Source organism: Falco naumanni, chromosome W (assembly GCF_017639655.2).
Source record: "Falco naumanni isolate bFalNau1 chromosome W, bFalNau1.pat, whole genome shotgun sequence".
NCBI lineage: Eukaryota > Metazoa > Chordata > Aves > Falconiformes > Falconidae > Falco > Falco naumanni.
The window spans coordinates 2,256,786-2,272,581 of record NC_054079.1 but is presented as its reverse complement, the minus strand read 5'-3'; the positions used below and the strand labels follow the sequence as shown (position 1 = coordinate 2,272,581).

The following is a 15,796-nucleotide window of genomic DNA, read 5'->3' as shown; positions in this document are numbered from 1 at the left end:
AATATGAGCTGATAATATGCATTGATTTAAAAAAATTTTTTTTTTTACAGCACTCAGTGTGGAATCAGTGTTTTCTGGAAATGCCAGTCGCATAGCAAAAAAATGAAAGATGCATTCAGGCAGGTTATATAAACATGAAGGCTTTAGAGAACCCTTTTAGATGAGGAGTTACTGCTACTCAGTTAACCCCAAGATTAGCAGAGGCATCCTGTATTTCATAGCAGCAGTTAATTATAAAACATTGGCTAATGAGAGATATTATGGAGAGTTATTTTCATAATCGAATGAATGCATTTTTCCCTAATTGATTATTGTGAACACTTAATGGTTTTGCTTAGAAATGTGAGAAGTACCATATGAAGAAAGATTTTGGAATCTTTCTAGATCTAATAACAGTTTGTTAATTGCGTAGATAATAATTCCCCTTTTCAGAATTTAGGAGCTGTATTACTAATTTTAGGACTGGTAGGACCCTATATAGTCATGTAGTAAGTAGTAATTCTGATTTTCCTGAAACAGTGTGGTATTCAAAAAATCAGTATTTTCATAAAATATTGCTATGTATTTTCTATTTTTTTGCTTTGTTTCAAAATCTTTGGCACCAAGATATTCCTCTGGCTATGTCTTATTTTAGTTTTCCTAATTAAAAGATACCTTCCATGCTGCTGAGGAAAAAACATAATACCACTTTGGAACAGTTTTGCAGGATCATAAATTTACAAAACAGTATGTAGATTATATTACGTGTGGGAAAACTAAGGATAATGTTGATGTTAAAAGGAGGTTTTTGTTTTGTTGTGTGTTTGTTGTTGATTTTGTTATTGGAGGGCTGTTGTGGTGTTTGTTTTTTTTAAAAAAAAAAAAACAAACAACAAAAAAGCCTTCTGTCAGGAAACGAAAGAATTTGTTCATAAGGAAGGCAGTCCTCTCAATGATTTTCCCCAGTTGGTTCCATCAGCCATGAAAATCCTGTCATGCCTTCATCATGGATGGATAAAAAAAAATATATTGGTGTTATTGATGCTCATATGACTGAGATTGGCATTGGTAGGAAACCAAGATGATTCTGGTATCTTCAAGTAACGCTAAGTAGATAATTTGCCCTGTCCATTATTTTCTCTATTGAATAACAGCTTCATTTATGATGTCTAAGCAAAAGAAGTAATACTAGAAAGACTATCTTTCCAGAAGCCAAATTGTTACTTCTAAGGCACTTTGAAGTGGCAGTGTATAGAGCCCTCAATCCTCTATGGAAATCTCCACAGCACTAGATTTGTACACGTAAATACTGAACTATAGTGTCCTGGTTTCAGCTGGGATAGAGTTAATTTTGTTATCAGTAGCTGGTACAATGCTATGTTTTGGATTTGGTGTGAGAAAAATGTTGATAACATGCTGATGTTTTTAGTTGTTACTAAGTAATGTCTATACTAAGTCAAGGACTTTTCAGTCTCTCAGGCCCTGCCAGTGAGAAGGCTGGAGGGGCACAAGGAATTGGGAGGGGACACAGCCAGGACAGCTGACCGGAACTAGCCAAGGGGATGTTTCATACCAGAGAACATCATGCTGAGTATATAAACTGGGCAGGGGGGGGGTGGGGGGTGGGGGAGGCGAGCCGGTGGCAGGGACCGGCTTGGCATTGGTCAGTGGGTGGTGAGCAATTGTGTTGTGCATCACTTGGTGGTTTGGGGTTTTTTTTTCCCCTTTTGGATTTTATTCCTCTCTCCCTCTCTTTCCTTTTCATTACAGTTGTTGTTATTATTATATTTTACATTTAATTATTAAATTGTTCTTATCTCAACCCATGAGTTTTACCCTTTTCCTGCTTCTCCTCATCCCTCTGGAGTGAGCAGCTGCGTGGTACTTAGTTGCTGGCTGGGGTTAAACCACAACATATAGAATGTCTCTATAAGTCAGACTACTATTTAAGCATCTTTTGAACTCTGGGATGTATTTATAAGACTCTTTGATGAATGTTATGTATATAAGTTGTTGATTTTGTGCAATGAGAAAAGCAAAGTCCCAGTACTAATGTATTTAAGAGAGTGGTTTATGGCATTTTGTTTGTTTCATGAGTAAACATCCTTGAAGAACTGGCCTAAAGGTACAACATGAAGTAAATAGACTAGGATGCAGTTTTTGTACAGAATATCCATGTTCTCAGATATGTGAGAGGTGTGAGAATTTCTATTGAATTTTATCTGTTTAAATCAGGGGTCCTCAAACTACGGCCCGTGGGCTGGATACGGCCCCCCAGGGTCCTCAATCCGGTCCCCGGTATTTACAGACACACCCCCCCCCGGGGGTTGGGGGCGGAAATCAAGCAGCCGCAGATGACTGCCTGCCACTTCATCTGTGCCAGCCCCTGTTTAAAAAGTTTGAGGACCCCTGGTTTAAATCGAAGGGAATGATGAAATGCATCAGTAACCTGGGAATTAGTTATCAGTACAAGAGAACTGTCACAGATTACTGTACGTGAGAAGGATTCATGTGTTTCAGATGGAAAAAAGAACTGGTTTATATGTGATTAACTTGAATCACTGAAGAATATTGAGCAGAAAGTAGAGAACACACAGTTAGAGGAAGATAACGTTGCGATTCCTGATGTTGAAGTTGAGTATTACCAACAATGGTTTGTTGGTAACTTATATAGTTAAGAAAGTTAATATTTTTGATAGGAAGAGTGAGTAGAAAGAAGTAACAGAATTTAGTGAGTGCTTACATAGAGAGGTGGTAAAAACAAGAAGTTGGAGTCAAAGTGGTACTAAGAGATGTCGTGAAAGTGGCGGAGTCTTACTAACAAGACTTTTTGAAGAAACGAGGGAGATGTGTATTTAAAAAAAGTATTAAGAAGGCAGGAGCAGATTGTATTGTATTTCAGAAGATTAGAAATGAATATGTTTTACATGGAAAGTTGAAGATGAGTTTCCTTACTCATCTGTTACTTAACTATTTTTTGGTTTGTTTGGATGGTTTTGGGGGTTTTTTGGGTTGTGTTTGTTTTGTGTTCTTTTTTTTTCCTCTGAGAGATGACTTGCAGAAATTTATGTAGCTCTGTCCTTTTTCCCCAAATCTTGTACTTGCTTATATGAAATATTCTTTTGTTGCAGGTTTGCTAAGTATAGAAAAACAGTCTTGAAAATGTTGTCTAGACTCTTTCAAATGCATGGCCTTTTTGTAGCATCTCATCCATGGGAAGTCATTGTGGGAACAGTGACTCTCACAGTCTGTATGATGTCCATGAAGATGTTCACTGGGATTGATAAGATATGTGGCTGGAATTATGAGTGTCCCAAACTTGAAGTAAGGGTTTAAATTCATGTTACAGTACTTTACTGTTAATCTGCAGATGTGGGGTTTCCTGTAGAATAAGATCAGGTTGTGATATATTAGAAAAGTAGCTATACAGAAACTTCTTTATTGCCTTCTTTTCCCATACTGGATATTAAAGTTGGATGCAAGCAGTGGTGCACCTACAGAAGGTTTTGTTAAGCCTAACTTTCAGTGGCATGGTATCTTGCTGCGGGCATTTCGGGCGAGCGGGAGTCAGATTCAAATACTCATGGAGTTCAAGATCTGATCCGTTTATTGTACAAACCAGGTACACTTTTATAAGGCACTCTATAAGCGTGTGATAATATGATTGGCTATTTTACAAGCGTATAATAATATGATTGGTTAACAATTGTTTATTGGCAAGATTTCTGTTTCTACTTCTTCAGGCACGTAGGCTCTTTTCTGTTGTTTCCCAGCTCCTCTTATCGCGTCCTGCTGGCCCTGGTTTTGTGCAAGCACCTGCAATTTGTTCCTCCCTCTTCATTCCACTGTTCTGATCGTGCCCTCGTCTTATTTCTTCAGTATTTTTCCACTTGCTTCAAAGTTCAGTATAATCATTCAATACAGCAAGAGCCCCAACAGTATCTGATGAGCAGACATTTGATATTCATATTGTTTGCAATATTTGAATCTTTTTAAGACAGACTAGCAGTGATACTTATTTTATTCTAAAGCTTCATTTTTAGTGTGGCTTCACAATGGATTTTTTTTTGTTACTGAAACTTAACAGCAAGTTACTAATTAATGTAAAAGCTAACTAAATAACTTTGTATTTCTAATAGGATGTTCTGAGCAGTGACATCATCATCCTGACAATCATGTTACACCTTGTGTGAAGAACTACCTTTTGTTGTTGTTGTTGATATCATTTGATGATGCCCTAGTCTGTACTGGAAAAAATACTTAAGACTTTTATCTTTTTCTACCACTAAAGATTTTATATCTCTAACAAAGCTCTTCCACCTTCCCAACTAGTCTAATTTTCAGACTGAAAAACAATAGTTTCTCTGAGGAATGAGTAAAAGGACTATCCTAGCATGAACATCCTTATCTCTGGATCTTTTTTAAATCTAAAATTTCTAAAATTCTGAGTACAGAGTTGGACACAGTATTTGGTGTGTATGCAGGCTGGATTTTATACATTGGCATAATTATGTGTTTTGGTTTTGCTTCCTAGTAGTTTCCTACTCTTCAAATTGATTGCTTTTACTGCTGATTTGGTAGCAATATCTATTATAACCCCAAGATTTCAGGATAGGAGCCAATCCTCTGTGTTTAAGTAAATTTGGGGTGTTTCCCCCCCCTCCTACTATGTACATTGAATTCTAATATATTAAACTTTATATTTTTCTAAGTATTGTAGACTTTGTGCAAAACTCTGTCATCGGTCACTATTCCTACTACACTGGAATAGCTTAAACTTTGTTCACAGCACTATCTTGTTTGTTCTCTTTGATTGTTTTTATACTAAATTCAGTGTAAATCCTGAAGGTTTCAAAATACAGTCAATATAGTATAAATATGTCACTTAATTTGATATTACTGTGCACCATGTTTATTTAGCAGTGTAGCATAGTGTTTTGTTTAAACTCTTCAGTTTACCTCTGTATTCTTATGCAAAACAAAATTGGGGAGGGTTTACTGTCTGGAGCAACTTGTGAGAAATGTCACTATTATGTCAGGGTGAATTAATGGGATATTTCTGCCAAGTTGGTTTTGTTTGTTTCATACTGAAGATAAGTGAGAATTTGAAATGGAGAAAGTAGCTGATGAATTCTTCCTAAAGGTATGTGCAAGTCCAAACCCTTTACGCTGACTTTTCCATTGTTACTTGGATGATGCAGTCTGCATTTGAAAGGCCTCCTTTTGAACAAAAATTAAAAGTAGATATCTGACAATGATTGAGCCAAATTCCATATGGAAGCAAATAAGGGGTGGGGGCTTACTTCATTGCATATTTAGTATTTATACTCCTGCCTAAGGAATGGTGTAGTAAAAGTGTATCACTGCCTAGGTATTGAAGACAACTACAGAAGATATAATTGAAGTCAACATAAACAAAAATTTGGTGGGCTCCGCAATGGCTGGTAGCATAGGCGGCTACAATGCACATGCAGCAAACATTGTGACAGCTATCAACATTGCCTGTGGGCAGGTAGGTTTGGTTTACACCAACTCAGCTTTTCTTCAATTCAGTAATTCTTAATCAAACACTTAGTTGAGGGTTTGGTGTTGTGTGTGGGGGGTTTTTTTGTTTTTGTTTCTTCTTCCTGTTCTAAAGGATGCTGCACAGAATGTGGGCAGCTCTAATTGCATTGCTTTGATGGAGAGAACTGGTTTCACTAATGAAGACCTGTACATCAGCTGCACGATGCCTTCTATAGAAATAGGAACTGTTGGCGGAGGCACCAACTTGCTTCCACAGCAGGCCTGTTTGCAGGTATAAAGCAGAAAGTTTAAAGCAACTTAGCTTCCTGAATCAAAGCTCACTTTCATGTTGTGTATGCTGTGTCCAAGTAATGTAGGAATGGGGCTTCTTGAAACTTGGTAGATTTGACATAAAAAATTTAGAATTATCTAATTGTTTTCATATATCTAATTTTTAAAGCTCAAGATCTTTAATATTAAAGAGACTTAAAGCTAGTTGATTTGATATAATTTGGAAAGAGTTATTTTAAAATTTAGCATAAATTTACTTGGATTACATAGCATAATATTGCATATTTATCTCTTCAGATGTTAAGGGGTTCAAGGTGCAAGCCAAGATAACCTGGGTGAAAATGCCCGTCAGCTTGCTAAAATTTTATGTGCTACAGTGATGGCAGGGGAATTATCACTAATGGCAGCTCTTGCAGCTGGGCATCTAGTCAAAAGCCACATGATTCACAACAGGTAAGAAATGGAAAAATTCTTTTCTTTCTCTACAGTTCCTCCCTTCTTCCAAATACACAAGAGTCAACTACATGAATAATTGTAACATATAATAGTTGAAATGATACAGTGCTATCTAATGTAGTTTATCTTACTGTTTTTTTAGGTCAAAAATAAATCTACAAAAGCTTCAAGGAACCTGCACTAAGAAGGCAGCTTGAATACTAAAGCAGCTCATCTTTGAAATGAAGAATAGTTCTAGCAACTGACAAGGGGGAGGGGGGCAGGGAGGAGAAGAATCTGTGAAGTTCAGAATGAAAATCACCTTCAACTCCATGATTTTTGTGGAAGATAAACTTATATATCAATGGACTTGTGTGAGACTACTTATGCCTTTGACCTTCAGTGGTTAAAGATGACATCATGAAAGAAGTCCTGTCAGATGTCTTGAACATGGCTTTGGAATTCTTAATATTGTGCATAATTTTCCAAAGGGTCAGTCTTACGTTTTTACAGGTTGAGATTATTTTGATTAGTAAGCTTCTGGTAAATACCAAGGTGAAAAGTGCTGTAATTTACTTCGTACATTTAAAAAAAATTGTTCTAAACTTGGCTTGAATGCATTGGTCCTTGCCATCTTTATTTTCTGGTTAGTCAAGTATGTTTCTTAAAGTGATGGCAAGCCTAATCACTTTTCATGAACTCCCAATTTCAATTTTATTTGCATGTACAACTTAGGCTTTGAGACAATTTTATTGAATTGTATTAGTTTTATAGAAACCTCTGTCTATAGTACTTAAATTGCTGCTGCTTCAGCTAAGTAGCATTCAGTGTTATAACTCCACAATTTAGGTTATTGCTTCATAGAAAACTTGTTACCTACAAAGTGCTGAACTGTTAAATATAATCTGTACTGAAGAAGACACTGTTTTTCCCTACAACTGTTTTGTCATTTTGTTCAGGTAGAAAAAATAGATTTTCAAACTAGTAACTCCAAAAACAATTACAGGTCAGATAGCTTAGTAATTCAAGCAAATGAAGTTTCTCAAAATTGTTTGAATGCACTCCTATCAAAAAAATCCCAGGAATCAAGAACAGATGCTTACACTTCTATTAAAAGAAGTCTCTTAAGGTATAGTGTGTCTGTATGTTCCTTTTTTCTTTTTTTTTTTTTAACTGTTTGACACTTATTCCTCAGAAATAGGTGTGTATCCACTGCTTATGCTGAGAAAAAACGAAGCCAAAAAAAAATCACACTGTTCTTTAAAAGGAATTAAAATATAAAAAACCCTAGTGTGAAACTTTTTTTTTTTGGGGGGTGTGTGTATTTATGTTAATAAGAAATCTTATCCTTCTTTCAAAGAAAAGTACTAATTAAAAGGAATTCGGTGAAATGACATGTTAATGCAACAGGCAGTTTTTGTATTAAAATACTGTACTTGGACCAATGAAGCAGTCTCAGGTGTTCTTTATGTAATACAGAAAGGCCAGGTTTATTCTGGTTTGATTCACCTTTTGGAAGACTGCTAAATGCATCACCTTGCCTAGTTAATCACAGGAGGAAAATTGTTAATGTTTGATGGGGTTTTTTTGTGGGTGGAGTTTTTTGGGTGGTTTTTTTTGTGTGGTTTTCCATTGTTTTTTTTCTGTTTCTTTGGGGTTTGTTTAGGGGGGAGGGAATTAATCAGTGGGTTGGACTGGGTTTCTTACAGGAATGCAGCAGCATTCCTAAAGGGGTGACTAACAGAGGTATTCTAGTGTGCAAGTTTGATATATATCATGATGGGTTGTTTTGTAGTAACCAACACACTAATATCATTGTAATGAACTTATAAAGCTAATGTGCAAGCATGAAGATGTACTACATGCTGCATATGTTATGATAGCATGTAAATATCATTTAATGTTTATCTTCCTGCAGTACTGTTGCTAATAGCTACCATTTTATTTAAGGAAAGTTGGCACTACTTTGTTTCTATGTTCATTCAGTGATCTTATTTAAAGTAACACTGTACTAGCAATAAATGGTGGTTCAGTGTTCATTTTGATGTGTTAAAGTTACATTCTGTCTTGTAGAATTAACATTTTTGTATTATTACTAAATTGTGTCCACTTTGGTACAAAATTACTTTTTCAGTTTCAGTAAAAAATGGAAAATTATATTGGCTTGATTGTGATATTTTAAGCTTATATAATGGCTTAGTGAAATATTTTATGTTAAAATAAGAGGATTAAGGAAAATATGACTAGCATACAGTACTAAACACAGTGAAGTTATGATACCAGAACCTCTCACCTTGTTTGCAGAAGCCTGTATACATTTATTCATCAAGCTGAATTATGCAGTTTGCCCAAATGGGAGAACTAATTCACCATTAGCAATGCCTTCTGTTGATGCCTATTTGGGTGTTTCTCTTAATTTCCAGAAAACTGTTGAATTACACTTTTGGTAGTTTCTCATGTGTCCACCCAAAACAAAGTTTCAAAGGTGCTTTTCAGTCTGTCAACTTGTTACATTTTCCTGGTGAAAGCAGTGTTTAAAATTCAGGTAATTTTATCAAAATACACAGTGCTGCATGTTCTTGCAAGACAGGTTAAGCTGGAAGAGTAAAAGAACCTGTTAGTATCACATAAAGAACTGTTTGACATTCTATTCTGATAAGAACTTTTAATATCATAGTGCATGTTAGCAGTGAAGGGGTTAAGCTTTTAGTCAGTGCCCCACTACAGATACTGGAAGCTGTAAAAAGAAATCCTGTGTCTGTGCATTTCTTTTATAAGGTTTCTTTCTTTCTTGTTTTTTTCTTTCTCTCTGTCACTTTTCTCTCTGTTTTTTCCCTCTTCTCAACTATAGTTCAACTGCCATGTCTGATCTTGGTAAGGTCCATCAGTCTGTAATCTGACATACAATGCAGCCTGTGTTTTTTCAGTCTCCTCAGTGCTACAGGTTTTATATCTGAATTGGAAGTTACCATTTCATAGGTGTTAAAAAGGTTAGGGAACTGAAGGGTTCTTATTTCCCTGCATACGCTACAGTAGAGTATTTCAACATCACTGCAAAATTTGTGTAGCAAAACTGTTTCAGTATAAGAAGTCCTGTTTGTTTTGAGTACTTGGCAAAACCAAACCACCTGTCTGGAATCAAGTTTCTAGAGCTGCAGCAACCTAAATGTTATACCATTACAATTGACACATCTTTTTCAAATATTTTAAAACCATTAAAAAATGGTATAATTTGACTCTGGTAAGTAGTTTGCTTCTCTCTTTACCTAATTATCTCCTTTTTTTGGTGTCTTGAATCTATTCCTGTTGTCTGACATGAAAGTTTCAGAGTTATGAGGCTTGGACGTTATGCAGTTCCAGCTGTATCTAATTACACAGTTTCTGAGAGAAATTAAAGTGAACAATCAGCTTTGTTAAAGACTTCAAGTATATCTAAGCTCTAAGTGTGTCTATACACAGCACTGTTTGGACAATTTTCACTCTTGGTATTATAAGACAAATACAGCTCTTGGAAAATCTGTGGTAGATGGCCCATTCTCCTACTACTTTCAGATGCCTTTTGGGGTGGAGGGAGAGCTCTTACTATTCTCTTCATAGTACTTTTAAGAGATATCATCATCTTCTCTCCATCTCTTCAGTGACATAGTTTACTGTCTTTGAGATTGTCCTTTTCTCCTGCTCCCTTTGGCTTTGGTTAGGGAAGACTTACACTGCATGATGACACCTGCTGAAACAAGGAGTTGATGGTTTGGGCTTCAGGTGGTGTCCTTGTTATAGCAACAGTTTCTCTGCTCCACAGATCTTCTCTATTGCCTGAGGGGAAAGCTCGTGTTACTGGCAGATGCATCTTGTCTTACACAGCAATTACAGTGCCACGCAGCTAGTGAAACTCCTAGTATTGACAGTTCTGTACCTTGTTTTCTTGGTTAGTTTACTGCTGGCCCTATCCACCTTGTACCATCTTCTGGGAGGAGGCCTGCTTCTGAAGCTAACCTCCTCTCTACAGCGCTGTAGGGATTTTGCAGTCTATTATACAACACTAAATTACCTTCTGTCCCATCTTCACCATTGGTTTATGCTCAGTCAGCTTCTTAATCTACTCAGGGGGAAAATAGGGGCTTTTTAGCCCCAGCTTTTATAGCTTTTCCCTAATTACAGAACCCAACAGTATTCCCACTAGGACTCTTAGGCTATCTAGAAAATGTGGTGGGTTGATCAGCTGCTTGCTTACCCCTACCCCAGCAGGATGGGGAAGAGAATTGGAAGGATAATAGCAAGAAAACTCATGGATCAAGACAAAGACAGTTTAATAGGTAAAGTGAAGCTGTGCACACAAAGCAAAATAAGGAATTTATTCACTACCCATCAGCAGGCAGGGCCTCAGCACACCAACAGTTACTTGGAAAGTCAAATGCCATAACCACAAACATCCCCCACCTTCCTCATTCTTTTTCTGAGCTTTTTGTGCTCAGCACAATGTCATATGATGGGGTGGGTTTGACCCTGGCTGGATGCCAGGTGCTCACCATAAGCTGATCTATCATGCCCCTTCCTCAACTGAATGGGGGAGAAAACTACAAGAAAAGGCTCATGGGTCAAGATAAGGACAGGGAAAGATCACTCACCAATTACAGTCACAGGCAAAACAGACTTGACTTGGGGAAATTATTGCCAATCAAAATCAGAGTAGGGTAATGAGAAATAAAAGCAAATCTTAAAACACCTTCCCCCCACACCTCCCTTCTTCCTGGGCTCAACTTCACTCCCAATTTCTCTACCTCCTTCCCCCAAGAAGTGCAGGGGAATGGGGGCTGCAGTCAGTCCATCACATCTCATGTCTCTGCTGCTCCTTCTCGCATTCTTCCCTGCTCCAGTGTGGGGTCCCTCCCATGGGAGACAGTCTTCCATGAACTTCTCCAATGTGAGTCCTTCCCACAGGTTACAGTTCTTCACAAACTGCTCCAGGGTGGGTTCTTTCCACAGGGTGCAGTCCTTCGGGGACAGACTACTCCAGCGTGGGTCCTCCACAGGGTCACAGGTCCTGGCAACAAATCTGTTTCAGCATGGGCTCCTCTTTCCACAGGTCCTGCCAGGAGCCTGCTACAGCACAGGCTCTCCACAGGGTCACAGCCTCCTTCAGGTGCATCCACCTGCTCCAGTGTGGGGTCGTTCGCCATGGTCTTCTACCATGGGCTGCAGGGGAATCTCTGCTCTGGTGCCTGGAGCACCTCCTCACCGTCTTTCTTCACTGAACCTGGTGTCTGCAGAGTTGTTGCTCTCACATATTCTCACTCCTCTCTTCCAGCTGCTGTTGAACAGCATTCCACCCTTGCCCCCCAAATGTTATCACAGAAGCACTACCACTGTTACTGATTAATTGGCTCAGGTTTGGCCAGCAGTGGGTCTGTCTTGGATCCGACTGGCATGGCTCTATTGGACATAGGGGAAGCTTCTAGCAGCTTCTCATAGAAGCCCCTTCTGATGGGTTAACCTTGGCTGGATGCCAGGTGCCCACCAAGTCTCTCTTATCACTCCCCTCCTCAGAAGAATGGGGGGAGAAAATAAGATGGAAAAAAAAATTGTGGGTCAAGATAAAGGCAGCAATAGCAAAAGGTGCACACGTGGAAGCAAAGGAAAACAAAAGATGTTATTCACTACTTCCCATCAGAAGGCGATCAACCACTTTCCAGGAAGCAGGGCTTCATAAATAAGGAATGCCCCCCTTCCTCCTCCTTTCTCTTATCTCTTGTATCTGAGCAGACGTCATATGGTATGAAATATCCCATTGGTCGCTTTGGGTCAGCTGTCCAGGCTATGTCCCCTCCCAAGATCTTGCCCACCCCCCAGCCTACTGGTGAGAGGAGGGAGAAGGTTGGAGAGACAGCCTTGATGCTGTGTGAGCACTGCTCAACAGTAGTCAAAACACTGGTGTGTTATCACCACCTTTCTAGCTACCAATACAAAGCAAAACTCTGTGAGGGCTGCTATGGGGAAATTTAACTCCATCTCAGCCAGACCCAATACAATTATAGTATTATATATAACTTTATACATGATCTAAAAGTTGGTTAAAAGGTAAAATGTTTTAAATAAGTTTCTCCAAAGCACAAAAAGTTAAAAATAACTGCCAACCAGGATTTTTCTTCATAATTTTTAATACTTTTCACTTTTAAATACTGGTTTAAAATTTGTGATTGTAAGATGAAAGAGCCAACTTCTTTTAATTTTTTAAAACTTATAATTAGGATCATAAAGCTATTATAGAACAAACAGTTACACCCTATACACTGAAGGTACTCAAAAATATGATTCATGTTTTAAGTCTGTAGATGAACAGTGGCAACTGAAATACAGTGTTATCTGTACAACTTGACAAAAATACAGGTAGACAATCTGATTAGTTTAAAGAGAATCTGCACAACTTCAGATAAGCCAGCTCAGTCCAATTAAGGTAATTCCCCCCCCCCCCCCCCCCCCCCCCGAAGCACATCACATTTTTTACAGATAAATTTCTCAAAATAAGATGTTCCGGTTCTCAGACAGGATAACAATGACCATCTAGATCATCCTCATTCCCAATACAAGTTCTACTAAGTAATTTCCTTCAGATCTAGTTCAGCAACATCCAAATTCTCTTAATATAACAATATCTGATGGAGAAGATAGCTGTGTCCTCAGTCCTTCAAATTGTTTCAGCTTATAAAAACAGCCATTCTAGAGTCATGGGCTGCTTCTGCAAAGACCAAAGCTACACAAACACCAGATCTGTTAACAGGAAGAAGAGAACTCAGAGCACAGATATATGACAGTGACTAGAAAGAGAAGTGGGTTCAAGAGATGGGAAATTTTATAAAACCATAAAAGAAAGATCCCTTCTGGAAGAAAAGACCTAATGGCTACTTGCACATGGACAATCTGAGAGGCCAATAGAGCACTGCCCTTTTTCATTTGGTTTTAAAGAGGTCAATTAATACCTGTTTCTCAATCTTGCAACTTCTTCCGTATTCTTTAAGAAGCCTCTTACAACTCTGGGCAGGGCTAGCTGTAGTGAAATACCAGTGCCTTTATCTAAAAGTAAAATATTCTTTACAAATAGTATCTGTAGTTTAATTTTATTTACAGAATAAATGGCAAAAGTACATCACATTTAGTGCAAATGCAACTAATGATATAAGATTTATATACTACTTTGTAAACTTTCCATACCTTTGTAAAATAAAGCCATCCAATTAAATTAATATTTACTTGCCTGTGTTCAACAATTACAAGAAATGGCAAATAAGGAGTTAACCCCTTTATATTTTGGATATTTTTTACTTCTTTTCTTTTTACATTCCCATCAGTGGCTATGGTGGAATGAACCATTGCTCAGTTGACTGTAAAATGATGAAGTACATTTGAGATAAGATTTTTAATTTTTTTTTTAACATCACTATATAAAGTGTTCACTAGTGATATAGTAAACACGTACAAATTTTCATCTTATTTGCCTTACTAGCATTAACATATAGTCACTTTTCTACATATTCAAATTAATAGAATAACTCTGTAATAAGGCATATTCCATACACATCATTAGAAAAAGGCAAATAAAAAAGGAAGAGTTATGGAGCATGAAATCTTTGTGCATGTGTAATCATGTGTTATGTATGATTTAATCTCTATAGAGAAGTTGAACATATAGTTTGTTCAGTACTGTGCAGATCACATTTCATCATTCACCAAATCTTCATTAAGTTACTATCTTCTTTTTTTTTCAGGCACCTACCATACTATATCAAATAAGACTTTCAGTTTTCTTCTGAAAAAAAAAATATTTTAAAATCTGAAACATTTTTCTTGAGATACACAGGTCAGTGAAACACCCAGCAGTCTCTGAAGTTTCCAACTACAGGACATAAATAAAAGAACCCAAAGTCAGTAACAGTCTGCCAGAGTCCTGTTGTAATGAGCATCTCCAGAATCAAAGGCAGGCAAATATCTGACTTAAATTCTCACAGTAACTAGAATGAACTTTGCAATAAGAACTATGCAGAAGAACTACGCATCCTTATAGCAATGATGGGTTTTTGATCAAGAGGCAAGTATCAGTATAACTCATTTTCTACATGAACCTCATAGCATGGCTTTATGAGATCAGGAAAACACATGCAAGATCTGAAAATAATGTACTCATTCTCATTCTAGGCTGGGAATGTTGTCCTATGTAGTCCAAATTAATAAATATAGTGTACCTTCTCACAGCTTTGGGAAAGATGCAAAATACCATGCAAGAAAGCAGTCCATATACCATGGACAGATGACTTCTAGCTTTCAGGCCCTCTCTTGTCCTCTCATACAGAATCTTCCTAGAAATTTCTGGATCGTGTTTAACGACAAAAATTCTGTAGCACATAATACATAACTAAAAAAATAAAACAGATATATAAAGATATCTGGAAAAAAAATAAAGCTTTTCACAAACTTACTCCTTTAGATCCAAAGATCTTCATAAGAGTAAGATAGTAGAAAAGACAAAGTCATAAAGATATTGACAGCCCTCAATTATTAACTGACATTTTATGTAACAAGATGATTTATTATAGAAACAAGCAGCAATGAACTGTGATTATACAAAGCAAAACAAAACCTGCCAATAAGTCACCTAGACTTTACTGAACTCCCTCCCTCCCCCTCAAAATACTACGTATATTTTTGTGCATATAAAGCACATACAGTATGCTATACATGCATTTGTCTTTTGTGCTTTTTAGACACGCACAAAAACCGCATGAGTATCTTAGGAATGTTGACAGTGAAATTCTGCAAAGCGTTTAAAATTAAAACAGTATCCCCTGTTGGTGATTCAAAGTTGTACACGTTCTTCCTCTTCTAAAGCAAACAAATAAAATAATCATATACTTGTTATCAATAAATCTATTTATAATTACACATTGATTCCACAAGAAAATTTAGGAGAGCACTAGCGGTAAATATTCAGCCTCATGGTGTCGCAACACTTCTTTATTTCAGTATACAAAGCCTAGAACTTTGGCCATAAAAAGACTGTAGATCCTTCGTTCCAGCATGGAGTGCTCTATGCATGGTCACTTCAACGTGGAATACTCACCCAGTCTTGTTCTGATCACTGCAGGTAAACAAAGACAAAATACAGTACTGAAAATTTTTAACACTAACAGGAAAACAAGAACTTGTTAAACCTCTTAAATAGTATCAGCACTGCTATTATCATGTTTGAACTGTTGGCTCGCAACAGCCATGTTTTAAATGGTTCACCTACACTAGTTCTCTAATAATATACAATTAAAAATGTGAATCATCACAGTGCTACCTGTTACAGAAGGATCAAATTACTAAGACTTTTGGACTCTGACATAATAAATAGAACTTAAAAATAGACACAGCCTATGTCATGCATAGAAAAGTGACAAAACCTCATTTTCAGATCATAGAATGGTTTGGATTGAAAGGGACCTTAAAGATCATCTAGTCCAACCCCGGTGCTATGGGCAGGGACACCTTCTGCTAGACCAGGTAGCTCAAAGCCACATCCAACTTGGCCATGAACATTTCTAGGGATGGGGCA

General features: G+C 37.3%; 1 protein-coding gene and 1 long non-coding RNA gene across 6 annotated transcripts in view; one reads left to right on the top strand and one right to left on the bottom strand.

Annotated features, from left to right (window-relative positions):
- Nucleotides 1-4,154: 4,154 nt before the first annotated feature.
- Nucleotides 4,155-8,325, top strand: LOC121080382. The gene is made up of 4 exons (XR_005825350.1): nucleotides 4,155-5,491; nucleotides 5,618-5,776; nucleotides 6,073-6,228; nucleotides 6,374-8,325. It is a non-coding gene; the product is annotated as an uncharacterized LOC121080382 (long non-coding RNA).
- Nucleotides 8,326-13,153: 4,828 nt separating this feature from the next.
- LOC121080368 (ceramide transfer protein-like) overlaps nucleotides 13,154-15,796 on the bottom strand; it is a 77,604-nt gene continuing 74,961 nt past the window's right edge. For all 5 annotated transcript variants that reach the window (XM_040578336.1, XM_040578337.1, XM_040578339.1 and 2 more), the window contains one exon: nucleotides 13,154-15,337. The gene's annotated coding sequence lies outside the window, so the exon portion shown is untranslated. The remainder of the gene's footprint in view (nucleotides 15,338-15,796) is intronic.